The sequence below is a fragment of the Notamacropus eugenii genome, chromosome 3, assembly GCF_028372415.1.
Source record: "Notamacropus eugenii isolate mMacEug1 chromosome 3, mMacEug1.pri_v2, whole genome shotgun sequence".
Classification (NCBI taxonomy): domain Eukaryota; kingdom Metazoa; phylum Chordata; class Mammalia; order Diprotodontia; family Macropodidae; genus Notamacropus; species Notamacropus eugenii.
Window position 1 is genome coordinate 274,620,004 of NC_092874.1, and position 19,294 is coordinate 274,639,297.

At 37.5% G+C, this 19,294-nt stretch overlaps 1 long non-coding RNA gene across 1 annotated transcript in view; it reads right to left on the minus strand.

Moving 5' to 3' along the window:
* Positions 1–19,294, minus strand: part of LOC140534484 (uncharacterized) — a 394,676-nt gene that overhangs the window by 43,010 nt on the left and 332,372 nt on the right. Inside the window, exon 4 of the long non-coding RNA XR_011977335.1 lies at positions 14,225–14,295. This is a non-coding gene — a long non-coding RNA (uncharacterized lncRNA). The remainder of the gene's footprint in view (positions 1–14,224; positions 14,296–19,294) is intronic.

Here is a 19,294-nt window from a genome sequence, read left to right on the forward strand (position 1 = left end):
GTCGCAAAGAGAAGGACCCTGCTGAAATGACTCAACAATAACAAAAACTCTAAGATAGGTACTGGTGGGGGCACAAGACAAAAACGTGCTCCCTGCCCTCAAGGAGCTCACATTCTAATGGTGGAAGTTTTCCCCCTAAAGAAAGTATTTACCAACAAACCCAAACAAAGCAAAACCACCCTGCTGTCGTTTTCAATGCTAGGATAGATAATTGACAGTGGAGGCATTTGAGAATTAGTTAAGGAATCAACAAACATTTATTAAGCATCAGCTCTGCTTAATACTGTGCCAGGCACTGTGCTAAATGCTGGAGATACAAAGAGGCAAAAGACAGTCCCTACCCTCACGGAACTTACAAAGTAATGGGCAAGCCAACATGAAAACAAATACAAACAAACCAATCTATATACAGGATGAATAAGAGATAATTATAGAGGGAAGACCCTATAAGATGGGGTGGGGAAGGCTTCCTGTAGACCGTGAGATTAATGGAGAAATCATTCCCAGTTGGACTAACTTTATTTTTTTTTCTGTTTGTAGCACTTCACTTCCAGTTAGATTCCTTGAGAGGTATAGCTCATTGTGGTGTGGACATATTAGATTTTCAGAACAGTACATGAAGTTGGGGCAAAATATTTTCAATATATCAGAGCTTTAGATATTAAGCTCTTTATTATAAGGAATTTTGCGGTCATTTTCATTCTAAAGATTTGTCACATGAATGTATTTAGAGATATTAGTTCTAAAACTTTTTGAGATATTCTGTTCTCTCTCTCTGTCTCTATCTGTCTCTCTCTCCCTCCCTTCTCTTTTTCCTCTCTCTGTTTCTATCTCGCTCAGTCTCTCTGTCTCTCTCTGTCTCTGTCTCTCTGTCTCTGTCTCTGTCTGTCTCTGTCTCTGTCTGTCTCTGTCTCTGTCTCTCTGTCTCTCTGTCTCTCTCTCATATGTTTATAAACCCTTAGCTGGTGAGTACTATTTTATGTTCTAATCATACGTTTCCATGACCTTTGCTTTTATTGATTGGTGTTTGCCCCCTCGCCATGTTTAATGGAGCATCTGAGATTAAAGTCATTTTTCTTCTGCAAGAATAGGTTAACAGTACCTTTGCTTTTAAGAAATGGAAATCGTTTTGATAAGTAAAAAATTGATCCATCACTCAATAAAGTATCTTAGAAAGAGGCCTGCTCTGAGAGCTACAAGACATAAATACTCAGCCACCTTTGTGATGTTAAAAAAAAATTGATATAGCTGTAGCAAAAATTATCTAAAGGAAACAAATGATAAATGCAAGCAAGGGGTAATATTTTTCACCCTGCACCATTTTTCATCTCTGTCAAAGATGGGGAATTTGAAGTTTAATGCAATGTGCATTCAAAAAAATTTCCCATACACTTTCAATTGGTTCCTTGTATAAAATATGAAGGGGAGGGGAGGAGATTCAACCAGAGAAGCAATTTTATAAAAATTCTAATAGCTCAGTTGGAAAGTATATTTCACAATGAATTTTCCTGCCAGCAGAGTTTATTCAGAGACACTTCCCCAAAACAGATTTATGATTATGATAGGATTTTACAGTCTATTTACTTAGCTTCATTACTATATTAAATAAGTTAATAAACTAGCTAATATTTTTATTTTTATAGTACTCTGCCCCCACCCCATTAAGCACCCCACAGTGCCAAGAACAACATTTAAGAAGGGAAGGGTGTCTGGTTTTCCATTCTTACTTTGTCATAGTAGGCTTCTCTAGGGGAGAAAAGGTTCTCTTGGTTTCTCTTCCTTCTATAATTCATTGGAGAGTCAGTATGTTGGAAAAAGAAAGAATGCTGGGTTTGGGGTTCAAAGACCTGAGTTCAAATTCTGTTTTGTTTTTGTTTGGTTTTTTTGCCACTTATTATATCTGTGACCTTGGACACTTTCTCTTGCTGGACCCTCTGTTAATTCATCCATTAAATAAGGGTGATGGTTTAAGCAGGGATGAGGAATCTGTGTGGCCCTTGATTGAGCCAAAAGGCTGCACTTAAGGTTCTAGAGGACCACATGTGGACTCTAGGCTACAGATTCCTCTCTCCTTTGTTCAAGATGATCCTCTCAGGACTCAGATCTAAGTCTATGATCCCATGATATACCATAGGAATGAGATTCAGTCATTGGAACTGGTCAGTCAAAAAATATTTCTAATATTCAATAAACATTCACATATACTACTCTAACATGTAATCTTATCAATAATATTTATCTTTAATTAATGTTTAAGTATTTATTAAAAACTTATTATGTGCAAGGCATTGTGCTAAGCATTCTTCTCTAGCTCAGTTGCCCCTCCCAGATTTAAGATCATTATTTTAGAGCTAGGATGGTCCTCCAATCCAAACTCCTCATTTTACTGCTTATGAAATGGAGGTTTAAAGAGGCACTTACTAATAATATTCCTAATCATGATATCAACAGAGTCAGAAACAGAATAGAATAGAAGCCCCTTGAAGACAGGAGCTATTTCACTTTTGTCTTTGTATCTGACTGATTGATTAGTCAGACAAGGATACAAAACCAGCTCCTCTGACTCCAAATTTAGTCCTTTCCACCAGAATATACTGCCTACTGTTAAACTAAATTGATTCTTTGTTTTAAAATGGTGATTCACTTATTACACCTCCCCCTTTCCTTTTTAAGTTTATTTCTGTGGGATGATTGATGGGAATTGAATCTGGTGTTTTCATCCAGAAAATCTCTCCCATCCACAGGCAGCTAGCTATTCCACCACTGAAAAGTTTGGTTTGCATTAGAATAGCATTACACCGAAGGGACTGCTTGCCCTATGACAGAACCAAATATTTCCCATACAGACAAAGCATAACAATGCTGTTTCATAGAGTGAAGCTAATAATCTTCTGATGTTCCAGTGCATGGTTTGGAACCCTGGATATGAAAAATTATAAGTATGGCAAGGCAGTTACTTCATTCTCCATTTAGAATGTCACAAAGAATTCTTTGCTAATCATCTCTGATTAAAATGTTACATGAGCTCAAATAGAAAATCCCGATGTCATTTACTATATTCTGCCCCTCCTTTCCCACAGTCTCTTGCCTCTTCTCCCTGGTGTACAATTCCTTATTCAGATTATTTGTGCTGTTTTCTATTTAATTGTTATTGCAAAAGCAAACACATTGCCGAATTGCCTGGTAGCTTATAAATTTTCAGCTTCTAGCTGGAAGGTCTCTGTTTTCCTGGAATCCCAACCAAATTCAGTCCATTATTCCAAGTGCTCAAAAGCTCAGATGTTTGGAAGCCTACAGAGTTGCAATGGAATTTTCCAGTTTTCTCAAGACCAATTGATATTGTTTTGGCACAAGGTGCGTCTACACTATGTCAAAACACCCGGTTGATTTAATAAAGAATTTAACCAATTGGGTGAGGGAGAAAAAGAGGAAAATTGGTTCTTCAGCTGTGGATGGGCCAAACAACCAGTTCACTGGCTTAGTATTCTACTGTCTATCTAGCTGTTGGGTTTTTGTGAAGAGAATGGTATGACCTATAAGAATAGAAAATTTGCTTGTGGCAAACAAGCCTGTCTGTTGTGATTTGGAGTTTTCCTTTGTGTAGGGTATAGAGAAATATATTTAGTCAGTCAGATGGCAGAGTATTTCAGTGGAAGGGAAATGTATATGTATATGAATATGTACATATACATATATACATATACATATAAATGCATATGATTCTAAAAGTATATGATTCTTAGTCCAAATTAACTTCCATGCAACCACCAGGACAGAGAAATTCATGCAAAATACAGAAGGGAGCTGGACTCCCCAGGAATAACTAGCCTGAGAACTTCCTTAATGCTGCTTGATTAAAAGGGGATGGGAGCTGTCATCTGGTGAAAATAATTGCCAGGGGATCTATATTGCACAGGCTGTGGAAGGAGGGGCTGGCTATTGAGAACATTTTGCAAATACCCTTGGGTTTTTCCAGTCAGTTTCTAAGTCCTGTCCTTAAGCTCCTAGGCATACAGCTTAGACTAAAGCACCAGGTAGACAGAATAATGATTTTTCAAAGTCTCAAGGACTTTGAACAGTTTTGAAATCTTCTCTTATTTATAATTGTATGCCCTGTGTGATGATGGTGAGGCACTAAAAATGACCAGTACACTATAAATTTATATTTTTATTCCTATCATCTAGCATAGTGCCTGGAATATAGTAGGTACTTAAATGCTTGTTGATGGATAAACCAGAGTGCTTTCCTTCCTCCATCTGAGATGGAAATGGTTCTTGATCATAGGACTATAGGATTTAGAGCTGGAAGGGATCTAGCCAAACCCCTTTCATTTTATGGTTGGGGAAACTGAGGCCCAGACATGTAAATGACTTGTCCAAGGCTATGAATAGAGGAGAATAAGAACTCAAACCCAAGGTCCTCAGATTCCTTCTACAACATCATGTTGCTTTCTTTTCTTTTTTTTTTTTTTGATGATTTTGTTAATGGGACCTAGAGCAACAGAATGAAAAGTCAATTAGTTAGAATTTATTTGATGTCTGCTATGTTGCCTAGCTCCATTCTAAGCACTGAGAATACAAAGAAAGGCAAATCTCCCTCTCTTCTCTCTCTGTCCCTCCTTCCCTCTTCTCTCTCTCCTCTCTCTGCCTCTGTCTCTCTGTCTCTCTCTCCCTCATTCTCTCCCCCCTTTCCCCCCCCCCCCACCTCTCTCCTGATTTCAAGGAGCTCACAGTCTAATAAGGGAGACAACATGAAAACAAGTACGTACAAATATGATATAGACAGGATAAATTCGGAGTGGCCCCAGAGGTAAGGAACCAGGGAAGACTGGGAAAGCCTGCTTGAGAGAATCCAATTATCAGATTTTTAGGTCTACGTTATATCAGTTGATTGATTTTTTTCTTTCTTTCTGGTGAATTAATTATGTTGGATAATTCAGAAAAAGTTTACATAGAGGGGTATGCTAGAACAAGCTTGAGGGCTGATTGTTAAATATTCAACATGAACATTTGTACCTTGGAAGTCTGTAAACACTACAAATCAGGGCTTGTTTTATGTTCTAAATGTTTAGCTTAAGAAAGTGGTGGAGAAAATGTTAATAATGAAGATTAAACTTTAAAGCCATGTGTACATTAAAAAAAAAAAAAACAGAAGGAGTCGATTGTTAAAGATTTACCAGCAAACCCCTGCTTACATGGGATGAGAACCTACATAGAATGTGATGGCTCAGAATTTGCTTAAACTCAGCTATACAAAAGTCAAATCAAGCATTTATTTATTTGTATAATATTTTATCCTTCCCATTATAAGTTAAATTTTAATCATTTTTTTAAAGTTCTGAGTTCAAACCTAGCATTTATTATGCAACTAGGCACTGTGCTATGCTAGGAATACAAATAAAGGCAAAAACAAATTAAAAAAATAAAAAAAGGTCCCTGCACTCAAGGAGCACACAGGGAAGAGACAATATGCAAACTAGTCTATATAAACAAGATAGAGACAGAATAAACTGGAGATCGTCTCAGAAGGAAGGCATTAGGAGGGGAGGCAAAGTGATCCAATCTTTCCTGGACTGCAGAGTACAAACTTCCAAGGGCTTTGTGAAAATTGATTCGTTAGAGCTAGTCACAATCTAGGTGTAACCAAGGATTCCAATCCTTCCCAGATTATTTTTGACACCTCAAAACAGTTGCCAAGGGGAAGAGAGAAAGTGTCATATTAGATGTTGTGATGAATTAACATTATTGATTTTTACCTTTGGGGATTCAGGCTCACATTCAGTGGACACAAACTGCTGCTTACATCCTTCCTTTCCCAGCTGTGAAAAGCATGATAGCTCTCCAAGCAACCCCAACTGATTGTCAGAAAGGAGAAAGAGATGAGATGAGATAAGAATTGACACCCGTAGGTAGTTAGGGAAGATGTGTTCTCTGTGCTCAGGCTTGATTCATGTATTACTGTCAGTCTGTTTCATTGGAGAGGGGCAGGGAGGCAGAGAGGAGAGAGAGAGAGAGGGAAAGAGAGAGAAAATGGGAGAAAGAGAGAGAGATGGAGAGAGAGAGAAGAGGAGAGGAGAGAGAAAGAGAGAGAGAGAGAGGGAGGGAGGGAGGGAGGGAAGGGAGAGAGAGGAGGGACTGATTACAAAGCAATGAGACCACAAGTCTTACAAAGAATAACAAGTAGAAAAGTAGAATATATTCAGAATTTTAAAATCTGCAAAGGGCTTTATACGTGTTATCTCATTGGAGTTTCACAACACCCTACAGATATAATTGTTTTCATTTTAGAGGTGAGAAAACTGAGGTTCAAAGAGGGTCAATCACTTCCCTAGGGTCATCACATGGCTAATAGTGTCAAAGACTCAAGTTAAATTGAGGTATTCCTGGCATTAGATGTAGCGATGTATCTTTTACCATCATGTCCCTCAGAATTCATTGTCATCTCCTCATAAAAATGCTTAATATATAGAGAGGCAGTTTAGTGATGACTCTGGAGTCAAAGACCCCGGGTTCAAATCTTTCCTTTGACAATAACTGTCTGCATGATCTTAGGGGAGTTATCCAAACTGCTTGAGGCTTTAGTTGCCTAATCAATGAAATGAAGGTGTTGAACTAAATTTCCTCTGAAGTATTCTCCATCTTGAGATCTATTATCCTGTGATATTGACATGTATACATGTATGTTTGTATGTGTTAACTGAATGGGACTAGACCTATGATTTCATTGAGATAGGGAATATCTGATGAAAAAATTCTTTCCATCGCTGCAGATCAGTATTTGTTTATGGTCTTAGAGTTGCCTTGGGCAACTTGTCTGAGGACACACAGATATCATGAGTCAACATATCAGAGGTAAGATATGAACCCAGCTCTCCCTGACTGAGACCGGCTCTCTGTCCACTGAAAAATGTGCCTGCCATACACATGCAGATATTTATACTATCTAAAATAATATATAAATGCATACATTCTATATTGAAAGATAGCATAGTAAAGTATAGTATAGTATAGCATAGCATAGTATAGTATAGCATAGCATAGCATAGTATGGTATGGTATGGTATGGTATAGTATAGCATAGCATAGCATCGCATCACATCACATCACATCGCATCGCATAGCATAGCATAGCATAGTACAGTATGGTGTACTACACTGGCAATCAGGAAGATTTGTCAGCCTGGAGACATCACTCAACATTTCTGAGTTTCAATTTTCTTTCTCTCCCACTCTCTCTCTGGAGTCAGGAAGACTTGAATTTAAATCCAACTTCAGATACCACTTAGCTGTACAACCCTAGCAAAGTCACAACCTCTGTTTGCCTCAGTTTCCTCAACAGTAAAATGGGGGTGATAATAGTACTTACCTCCCAGGGTTATTGTGAGGACCAATGTCTAAAGCACTTGGCACACAGTAGGCACTATATAAATGTGAGCTATCGTTAATGTTGTCCTTATTAAAATAAGGTCATTGGGCCAGATGTTTCTAAGTTTCTTTCCAGATTCTATGATGATATGCTCTGCTTTAGGAATATTTTTTATTCAGATCCACATGCATGCCTGTGACTTGTTCTCCCAAGGTGACATTGGCTCACATTTTAATCATTTATGAGCTGCCTGGTGAGGTCTCTTGAAACCTTTTGCTTTACAAGGTTTTATGCTTTTTTTCTTTGAGATAAAGCCAAGTTAGAAATACAGCCCCAAGGTTGATTACCCAATTGCAACTCAAATAGCAGATTGCTTGGAGGTTGGAAATGTTTACATGTTCCTGTCAATAAAATTCAAGAGTTAATCTGAAGACTTTTAGCTTTGAATAAGGAAGGTACCATCTAGCTAGCCTTGGCCCCTCTTAGCTTACTGACCTATTACCCAGAGTGATTGGTTTTGGATTCTGTGTACAAGAAGCAAGAATTTTCTACTTTTCTGTACAGTAGAAAGTCACTGGAGCAGCATGCTAATTTGATTTGAGTGGAAGTAAAGCATCAAAATGCAGTTCAGGACCCTGGATTCTATGCCTTATGACATCATAGCATCTAGAACTGAAGGAAGTCATCAGTAGTTCAATGCTCTCATCTTACGGATGAGAAAACCAAGGCACAGCAAAGTAGAATGGTAACATTTGAGGTAATAAAGGTAATATTTAACAGAGCTGAGATAAGAACCCGTGTTCTCTGACTCCAAATCCAGGCTACATTAAATTCCTTCTAATTTATTCTTTACCTAGCTTCCTGAGCAATCTTTCAAATACTCCTGTTTGATTAGAATCCCTGCCTGCACAAAGATCTCCAATATCTTTATTTAGATAAAGACTGGACTGACACTCAATATCACAGCCAGGCAACCAATTGCAATATGAAAGATTCTGACAAGGAAATCACTTGTTGGTCTATGACTAATGCCAAATAACCTATTGGACTGATTTAAAGAAAAAATAAATAAATGTTTCAAACTATGCAGAAATAGTCAAGCAACAAGCATTTATCAAACACTCCTTTGGTCATTGTTTGAGTCCTGATTGGCTCAGAGTAAAGGTAAAAATAGCAACTGCTTCTGTTTTGGTCAGAAAACCTGAAAGTATTTCCCTCCCAGACTGATTTTTTTCCTTTTTTTTTTTGACCAGGTTGTAATGGTAATTTAAGGTTAATGGTGAGTCAGGGGAAGAGTTAAAGATCGTCACCACCCATATTAATAGGCATCAATACTTTTTGTTAATTTCCATTGAGGCATTTGGTCAGGCCCTCTGGCTCTGAAAAGTGTAACTTTGGGGCTTACTCATTGGAATTGTTTGTTTGGCCAGAGAAGACTCTGGGCAGCCGCTGAGGAGTCCCTCAGCTTTGACAACTCAGATTTTGGTGCTTCTCTCTCTGGAAACTATATATGTGTGGTCAGACAGTTGAATCTGTTCTTTGATCTGTGATGTATGCATTGCTTATGGTCAGACAGTTGGGAAGCCCTGTCTGTTGATCTTTGTTTCTCTGTTTGTATTTTCTCTGAAGTTCAGGGTACTGACTTTTTCCCCCTGAACTAAGTGAATGATATATGTGCTCGATTAAAATGATAATTGATCCCTCAAAAGTTGCCTTCCTTTTAGAAAAGCAGATTTAAGAACCTGTGCAACAGGCTCATCTATGTATGCTGGGGTGCTTGCTGTTATACAGGTAGAAGAGGCAATTCTCTGCTCATTTCTTACTTAGCTGTAATCACTGAATGGGTGTTGCCTCAGTCACACTGAGATCTGTTAAAGACCTTAACTTAAAAAGGTCAAGGTCTCCCACTGCATCCAGGGCCATCTCCAGTCGTCCTGATCTATAATTCGCCACTGGATCCAGATGGCTGCAGAGGAGAAAATGAGGCTGATGACTTTTCAGGGCCTTCCCTCACTCAGATCCAATTCACTTGCATATCATGGCATCATCTTCCTGATGTCTCTTTGAGAAGGAAGGAGAAACAACAGAAGCAAAAATCACTATATCCTAGATGCTGTACTACTCTGTAGATACAAAGAAAAGTAAAGCAAGACCCCTGCCCTCTGGAAGCTCACCTTCTAATGGAGGAGACAGCATGTAGACAATTATATTTTAACAAGATATATAAATGGGAGATTATCTTCAGTGGAGGGTCTGGGTACTTGTAAAGGTCTCTTTTTTACTTTGATTCAAACACATAACTTTAGCCTTTGTCCAATCATTTATGAGATGGCCATTCTGAGAAAGAAATAATTATGACTAGACAAAATAAAAGGTATTTTGGAAGTTAAATAACATGTGAAATGGAGGCTCAAGAAATAGACTAAGAGGATAAAGAACCAGTCTCAGAAGATTTGTATTCTAGTCCTGCTTCTGAGAGAGTACACCAGCTGGGTTGCCCTGGGCATTTAACCTCTCAGGGCAAAATTGCAATCTAAGAAAGACAGTCTTCCCCTTTTTTTGACGTCATTCATCCCTTGAGCAACCTAGTGAAGCCTTGGATGTCTTCTCAGAATAATGTTTCTAAATGCGTAAGACAAAATACATATAATTGCAAAGGATACCAACCACATAATAATGACAATATTAATAGCCAGAATTTATAAAGATTTATAAAGATCTTAAAAGTTACATTTTGAAATGTAAAATAATAACAACAAAGAAGGGACTGTCTAGGTTAAGAACCTCTGTAGTAAGAGACTTAAGGTGTAGAACATTTTTTTATCTACTTTGGTAAAGGGAATTTCTATACTGGGAAGCTGACCTATACCAATGAAATCATATTTGCTGTTTATTCGTTTTTTAGTCATGTCTGGGGTTTTCTTGGAAAAGATACTGGAGTGATTTGACATTTCCTTCTCCAGCTCATTTTACAGGTGAGAAAACAGGCAAGCAAAGTTACATGACTTGTGTAGGGTCACAAGGCTAGTAAATATCTGAGGTTGGATTGAATTCAAGTCTTCCTGATTCCAGTCCTGGTTCTCTTATCTACTGCTCTATCTAGTTACCCAGTAAAATCAAAGGTCCAGAAAAAAACTGATATCTCCTGATGGATACCAAAGATAATATTGGAGGAATGCAAATACTTTGTCCCACTACATAACAAATCTTCACAAAGTTTCAAGAGGTAAATAGAAGCTAAGAATTGTTATCCTTATTTTATGGATAAGAGCTGTTGATCAAACTTAAGAGATTAAAAAAAACACCTCAATCAGTCAGCTAATAAAATTTATTAAGTACCTAATATGTTACACACACTGCGTTAAGTGCTAGGTAATATGTAGCATAACATAATGAAAGAAACTGGAAGCATTTCTTTAAAAATTATTTTCTGGCTGTTCTCAAATTGATAAATACAACAAACACAAACATTTCCAAATACAAAAAAGAAAGTGAAAAAGATTATATACAAATCTCTATTATGGATATTTTGTTTCCTTCAATATATATGTGTACACATATATGTTCTATCTTCATGTATGTGTGTATATGTGCACACATATGCACATGCATATACATATGTGTATACACATATCAGAGTGCTGTGCCTAGAGTCAGGAAGATTCATCTTCTTAAGTTCAAATCCAGTCTGAGGCAACTACCAACTCTGTGACCAGGGCAAGTCACTTAATCCCATTTGCCTCAGTTTCCTCATCTGTAAAATGAACTAGAGAAGGACATGACAAACCACTCTGGTATCTTTGCCAAGAAAACTCCAAATGGAGTCACAAAGAGTTGAACATGACTGAAACGACTGAACAAGAACAATATACGTGTGTGCACACATATAATTAAGCATATTAATTTCAAAGCTATGCTACCTGTGTTTCCATTTGAATTTCCTTCTGTTCTCCTACTTTATTTTTAAAAAGACCCCAAAATCGGCATCAATGACCATCGAGCTTTCTCTCCTTAAAAATCACTATCACTAGCCCTATCTCCCTCCAAAGTGTCCCCTTCTCATTCAAAACAATAAAAAAAAAAATAAAACCTCCCTTGTAACAAATAAGCATACTCAAGCAAAACCAAACTACATATTGACCATATCCAAAATGTATGTCTCATTCTTATCCAAACACACATGTATGTGCATGTGTATATACATATATGTAAAGGTTTAATAGCATAAAATTCTACTAAGGCTTTTGGAACACACATACACATATACACACATATGTATATATAAACACTATATATACAGTTATACGTATATACATAAAATTCCATATATAGTTTTATATATATATGTATATATATATATATCTGTGTGTATGTCTGTGTATATGTATGTATGTATGTTTGTATTGGTGTTCCAAAACACCATGGTGTGTGTAGTTCTATGCTTTTAAAGCTTTATGTGTGTGTATATATGTATACTCAGGTGAGATTGAGCTATATATGCATATGCATTTGTTGTTGTTCAGTCATGCCCTACTCTTTGTGACTCCATGGACCATAGCACGCTAGACCTTTGTATCTTCCACTATCTCTTGAAGTCTGTCCAAGTTCATGTTCACTGCTTCCATGACCCTATCTATCCATCTCATCCTCTGTCATTCATTTCTCCTTTTGCCTTCAATCTTTTCCAACATCAGGGATTTATTTTTTGTTTTTTTCCAATGAATCTCATCTTCTCATTATTAAAACTTCAGCTCCAGAATTTGACCTTCCAGTGAATATCTTAATTTCTTTAAGTATTGGCTGATTTGATCTCCTTGCTGTTCAGGGGACTCAAGAAAAACAGCAACAACTTTGGGGCACTTTTTAGCTGGGAGAAAGGGTAATAAAAGGTACACAACATCTCTAATTAACATTTCCTTTGGGGGATTTTTTCTTCTTCCTGATTTCTGAGGATAAATCCAAACAGGCAAAAATGCAGCCCTAATCAAGAGAATGAGCTCTGCATGAGAGCTTAGCCCTAATCCGTTCATCTGTTCTGTTCATCTATCCGTCTAGTTCTAGGAGATATTCAAATGATAGCTAATTGGAATGGCACATGCCCAGTCATCATTCTTCTTATCTTGAATTTTTCCATAATCCACCCCACCAATCTCCCCTCCCCTCACTAAAAAAAAAAGCAGTGAGTTTCTTGATGAACCATTTTTATACCGCCCTGTCTGAAAGTGAAAAAGCTGCCTCCTGCCTGACCAGCTGTGGGTCTCTGTCCATAGGATTCTAGTCTCTGCCCCTTTGGAATCTTAAAAACTTCTTGATAGGGATAAACAGAATACGACCAGAGACAATTTGGGAAAGACAGAAGACTATAAAAATGGAGTTTTGTAGGTGCTGACTTTCCTCTCCCTACCACATCATCATCGTCTTGTTCTCATCTTGTCCAATGATGTAACAATAAGCTACTATTCTACTATGTATATATATTTAATATACTGCTTTTCAGAGTTGAATAAAAATCGTAAGGAGATAAGTTGATCTTCTCTAAGTTCACTGGAAGAATCGGTAAAATTCCAGTAACAAATGGGAGTATGGGAATGATAGATACCTCATCCTGTTCCCGTGTGATTTTGATATTTTTCTTCTGGTTGTCTCTGTTTTGAAAGCTCTTCTGCAAAGTTTGGAGATCATGAATATTTGGTTTGGTGCCATCTAATAAAGTGTTGCTCTTAATAGATAAGTTTTAGGGAAATGCCTAAGGTGCATGGAAGTTGCCTTGCCCAGTGATACCCAGTTAGTTTGTGTTAGGATTTTATCCTAATTCTTCCTGGCCCCACACCTGGCACTCTATCTACTGCACCAAAATAATTATATTAAAATATGAGTAACACCAACAATAGGTAATAAAATCAGACTGTGCTATGTTGGTTGGGCCAAGAGCAGACACCTCATTATTTCTCACCTGGACTTCACCATTGTCTCCAGAAACTCATGTTCTTGCAAGATCCAGTTAACTCTGAAATTCACATCTCCTCAGTATTCCCTGCTATTTGGGCCCTCCCTCCTTCCCTTTAATTGGAGAAGGTGGAGGGTGGACATGGGAGAGCTCCTGGTTCAGGAAAGACAGTCTTATCACCTCCCACCTGACTGAAGGACTTCATCATGCCCCCACATTGAATAACCTATCTTCTCTCTCTTCTTTTTATGTATCCTGTTCTCCCAATAATTTGTGAGCTCCTTGAGGGCAGGAGCTGTCTTTCGCCTTTCTTTGTAGTAAGTCCTTAATAAATGCTTGTTGGTTGACTTACTGAATTTCCACGGAATGCAAGGCAGTCAAGAAGGTAATAGAATTTCTATCTTCCTCTTTCCCCTTTCCTTCCTCCTTCCATGGTACCTTAATGACTAATCTTGTGGCTTGGATCAAATGACATAACTAAGTGCTGACAGTGCCAGTTCCTGGTATTCTTGGCATGAGTATTTTTAAGGGTAACAACACTTCTCCACAATAGGTTATCAAATAAGATCACTAGTATAACTGTACTTTTATTGCAGGATGTTTCACCTAAGTAGCAGCTGCCTGGAATCCTAAGCCGAAAGCACACATGCCAGGAGTATTCAATTCACCTAAAGGCTCAAAAACATCTAAGACAATCTGCCTTTCTAAATATACTCACTAAGGAGATTGCAAGAAAAGGCCTTTGACACTGAGTCCTTGAGGATACATACAACTAAAAAGAAGGAATTACATTTTCAGGTTTTTTCCCCTTTCCACTGATTCTGAGATTTTTGGGTTTTAAAATTTTATTTTAATATCTAGTAGATGGAAAGCTGACCTCAGAGTCCAGAAGACATGAGATCAAATGTTACCTTGGAGATATACTGGATATGTCCTCCTGCACAAGTCACAACCTCTCAGTGCTCTGGACAATTCTCCAAGTCTGTGGATTGCAAAAGAAAGAGAGTCTGCTTACAGAGAGAATGTATATGTACATGCATGTGTATGTGTATATGTGTGTATATGCATATGCACACATACACACATATATGCATGTATGTTTATATATACACGTAGATTGTGTTCGTATAGTTATGTCTGCATGGGTAACACACATATGTTCCCAGATCTACCACTTCCTCTTCTCTTGAGAAGAGTTTTCCACCTCTTTCTTTTGAGATTCTGATTTATGAACAAATGCAACTCCCAAAGTTTTTAATGACCTAAGTTCCCTCTCAAGGCAGCTATCTAAGTTTTGCCATAAGGACTATTATGTAAGTAATATATACATATGTAATATATAAATATATGTTGTACACAAACACATATGTAAAACATGTAATATGTAAGTGTACTTAGGCAATATATAGATATATGTTGTACATAAACAAAAATATAATACATGCAATATGTAAATGTACATATAAAATATGTAAATATGTTATATAAAAGTAAACATGTAATATATGTGATATATAAATGTAAATACACAATATATAAATATAAACAAAGATGTTATATATAATATATAAATATGTAAAGTGTATACAGCACATATAGATGCACATACAACCCCCATGTATATGTAGGTATGAATGTATACATTTATATATGTATGTATGTATATACACACAAATACACATATACATCATATATACTATGACTCTAAGTTTGGGTAGGTAGATGGTACAGTGGATAGAGCACTGGGCCTGGAGTCAGGAAGGCTCATCTTCCTGAGTTCAAATCCGGCCTTAGACACTTACTAACCGTATGACCCTAGGCAAGTCACTTAATCCTGTTTGCCTCCGTTCCTCATCTATAAAATCAGCTGGAAAAAGAAATGGCAAGTTGCTACAGTATTATTGCCAAGAAAACCCCAAAATGGGGTCATGAAGAGTCACACACGACTGAAAAAATGGCTCAGCAATAACAAAAACCTTGGACAATCACTTAAGTCCTCTGTGACTCTATTTCCTCATCTGTAGAATGAAGGAGTCCTCTACAGCTCTAAATTCATGATTCCATGTTCATGGGTAATTTATCACCAAGACAACTGTGAAAGAATATTTACCAAGATTATTACCATCCTTGTTAGTGGAGGGAATACCCACATTGTGGAAAATATGGATTCTTGAGTTCAGGTGAGATATTTAATAAATGAAGACACTCATATGTATATGGATAGATAGAGATGTAGAGATGCTGTGCATATACACACATGGGTATGTGATTTATGTATATATAGGTGTATATATTTATTTATACATATACACATATATATAATCACAGAAACGATTCAAAGTGACTAAGATGGTCAATAGATCATAGAAGAAGAAGAATTTTCTTGGAGAGATCTGGAGAAGGCAGGAAAGGGAGACATCAAGAAAACAGGCAAAGAAATTAGTTTAGGCAAGCACTAAGGCTAGGGATAGAGTTAGGATCTCTTCCTCTGAAACAGCATGCAAAGAAGAAAATCCTCAGAGGGTAGAGATTATTTTATTTCTCTCATTTGCACCCCTGCACCTCTCACAGTGCCTGCCATCCCATGCAGTAGCTGCTAAATAAATGTTTGGTTTTTGGGACCAGGGGACCTTTCTATCTACCCTGAAGCTGGACTCTTCTACATGTTTTGCCTTCTCCTATTAGTACATGAGCTTCAGGGGAGGGGAGACTGTATTGCCTGTGCCAACATAGCACTTCATAAACACACTTTCACTCAATCCTTTAGTTGATTGGATAGAAAAAAAGGATGGGTAATAATATTGAGAAGTTTTGAAGAGCTGAGAAGAGAAATTGAGGACCTTCAGCTCCTAAGGCTTAGATCTTCTCCATGAGCAGAGGGACCAAGATATTTGCCATAAACCATAGTTTCATAATTTCATAGATTTAGAAGGGACCCCATGGGTCCTATAATTCAATCTCCCCATTTTTCAGATGAAGAAACAGGCCAGGAAGTCTAAGAGCCCAAGGTCAAACAGTAAGTGGCAGAGGAGGGACTGGAACCCAGGACTGCTAGCTCCAAAGTAAGAGTTTAGAAAGGTATTAAGTGATGTGTACATGATCACGTAGAGAGTGAATATCACAGAGAGGATTCAAACCTAATTCCCTCTTGTTCTCAAGTCTCATGCTGGTGGAAAAAACAAACAAACAAACAACTTTGGAGCCAGAGGACCTAGGTTTGAATTGTGCATCTGTTATTTGTTGCCTTGAGCAAGTTTCTTAATCAGCTATTATCTCAAGTGCAGGAGGTATGCAAATAAGTTGGGGAGTTTGGAGAATGAAGAAGAAAATTTTGACAGTCCCAGGGGAGAATGAGCTGGAGTCCCTGAGACATAAGGAAAGAGTGGTAGGATTGTTGGGCAGCCACCTAAGGCCATCTACCTCTAATGGCATTGACAACTAATTAAGAGGCTTGAAATCAACAAAGGAGTCTTGCTCAAACCATCTTCCCAAAGGCAGAAAGTATCAGTTGGAAACACATGTTTTGGTACTACATTTTCATTGGGGAATGTAGTTTTGCTGTTAAGAAACTATTGTCTAAGAACTGAATTATTTCTCCAGGGAACACTTGTTTATAATCATGGAGGCACAGAAGCTAGAGAATGATGAAATACAGAAACAAACAAATGCCAAGGGAGCATACATAAGATTTAGAGCAGGAAGCAACCTTTGAGATCATCTAGCCATTTCTAAAATGATCTTAAGGCCTTCTTACCTCTAGGTCTAGGAAATTGTCCTTGATCACATACAGATCCCTGAAGCTCCCTAGGTCTCTGTTTCTCCTATGGTCACAATTGGGGTCTGGCTCAAAAGCTCTTGAAATTCTTAACATTTTTAATCCTCAGATCTTATTAGTGATCTTATACTGAGCTATCTAGCTTTCTAGGACTCAGTTTCCTTACGAATCACATAAGGGGTTTGGACTAGAAGTCCTCTGAAGGACTTGTCCCTTTTTGTCTTTTGGACACTGGTGGGTGCACATACAATGTTCATTAGACACTCTAGGCCTCAGTTTCAGGCAGAGTCCATGGAGGGGCCTCCAGTGAAAATGATTTTCATTTTCAATGCCCAAGTTCCACTTAATGGCTGACTTAGAGTGATTATCAATAACAATTGTTTCTATTTCTCCCCAGCTTGATTTTATTTTATTTTATTTTTTTGCTTATTAAAAGAGTCATTCCCTGACCACTTCTTAAAGAGGCCTATTCACTCAATGGGCATTACCTCTCTCTAAGTGAGTACCTGAAAAGGTCAAGGTCCCCCCTTGCATCCTGGGCTGTCTCCAGTCATGCTCATCCATATCTTTCCACAGGACCTAGATGGCTCAGGAGGAGAAAGTGAGGCTGGTGACCTGCATAGCCCACCCTTACTCAAAACAAAGCCCAGTGCAAGTCATGTCATCATTTCTCTGATGGCATGGTCTTCTTCAAAAATGAAGAATGAACACAACAACCATTTCACATATGAGAAAACTGAGATAAAAAAGACAAAATATGAAATAATCCCTTCTCTATAGAAGCTTACTCTCTATTAATGGAGGAGACACCATCTGCACATACAAACATATCTGTCTATAATTATTTATCTAGCATCTACCCATCTACCGTCTATTTAATCTGTCGGCCTGGACCATCTCATCATCCTCATCTATATCTTTCCATTGGACCCAGATGGCTCCAGAGAGGAGAGTAAGGCTGGTGACTCGGTAGAGTCCTTCCTCACTGAAATCCAATTCACTTGCATGTCATGGCATCACCTCCCTGAAGTCATGGTCCTCTTCGAGAATGAAGGACGAACAACAACAGCCACAATCTGTCATCTTTCTATCTGTCATCTACCGATGTATCTCTTCTCCATCTATTCCTCTTTTCATCTATCTTTCCTCTATCTACTGTCTATTATCAATGATCTGTCATCATCATCATCATCATCATCATCATCATCATCAACTCATCCATTCAACATTTAAGAAAAGATATAGATTTTTTCAATAATCTTTTAATGGAATGGATTATATCTGACAAATGTCAGTTGGTGAACATCAGTTATGACACCCACCATAGGCTAAACTCTACTATTTTTGTTTTGTTTTGTTTTGTTTGCCATCAACTCTAATTTAAATAGAAATAAATATGTATTAAGTATGTAATATTACAGAAGATGCAACATGGATTAGTGGATAGAGAACTGGCTTGGGAATCAAGAGGATTTGGATTCAAGTCTTGCCACAGTGACAAATGGATGATCTGACTGTTGGGAGGATGATTTCAATTCAGTGCTTCAAGTAATCTCTAAGACTTTACGGTACAGAGAATCTATCAACATGCACTGAGAGAAGGAGTTTCCATTTCTGTAAGTTGCGTATTTCAATGGAATCATAGACATAACCCCAACCTTATCTTCTCATTCCAATGTCCTTTTCATGACAATAGTGAAATTAAAACAAAACATGACTTAGATGAGATTTCTTTCATATTTCTCTTTCTTTGCTAAACTTAGCAAGAATAAATAATTGTGTACTAAGAAACCCAGGAAGAGTTATCAAATTGGCAACCTAATCAGAACCAGAAAAAGATATACACAATGATTATAACAATGAGAATGGAAAGACCAGCAAAAACAAAAGCAAAAAAAAGAACCATGAAATTAAACCTCTGTATGATGATAGTGATCAAGCTTGTCCCTAGAAAGTTCAAAATATACCTCCTTCCTTCCATCTTGGCAGATTGAAGGACCATGGATGTAAAACATCACATACACTGCCTGATTCAGTTAATTTGTTTTACTGCACTGCCTTTTTATTTTCTTCTTTTTTTTTGCTTTCTCTTTCTTTTTTATTTGTTATAAGAGTTGACTACCTGAGGAGGAATCTATTAGGAAATGAGGTATTATCAAAATGAAGGATTTCAATAAAGATAAATTTAAAAAAATAAATGACCAGT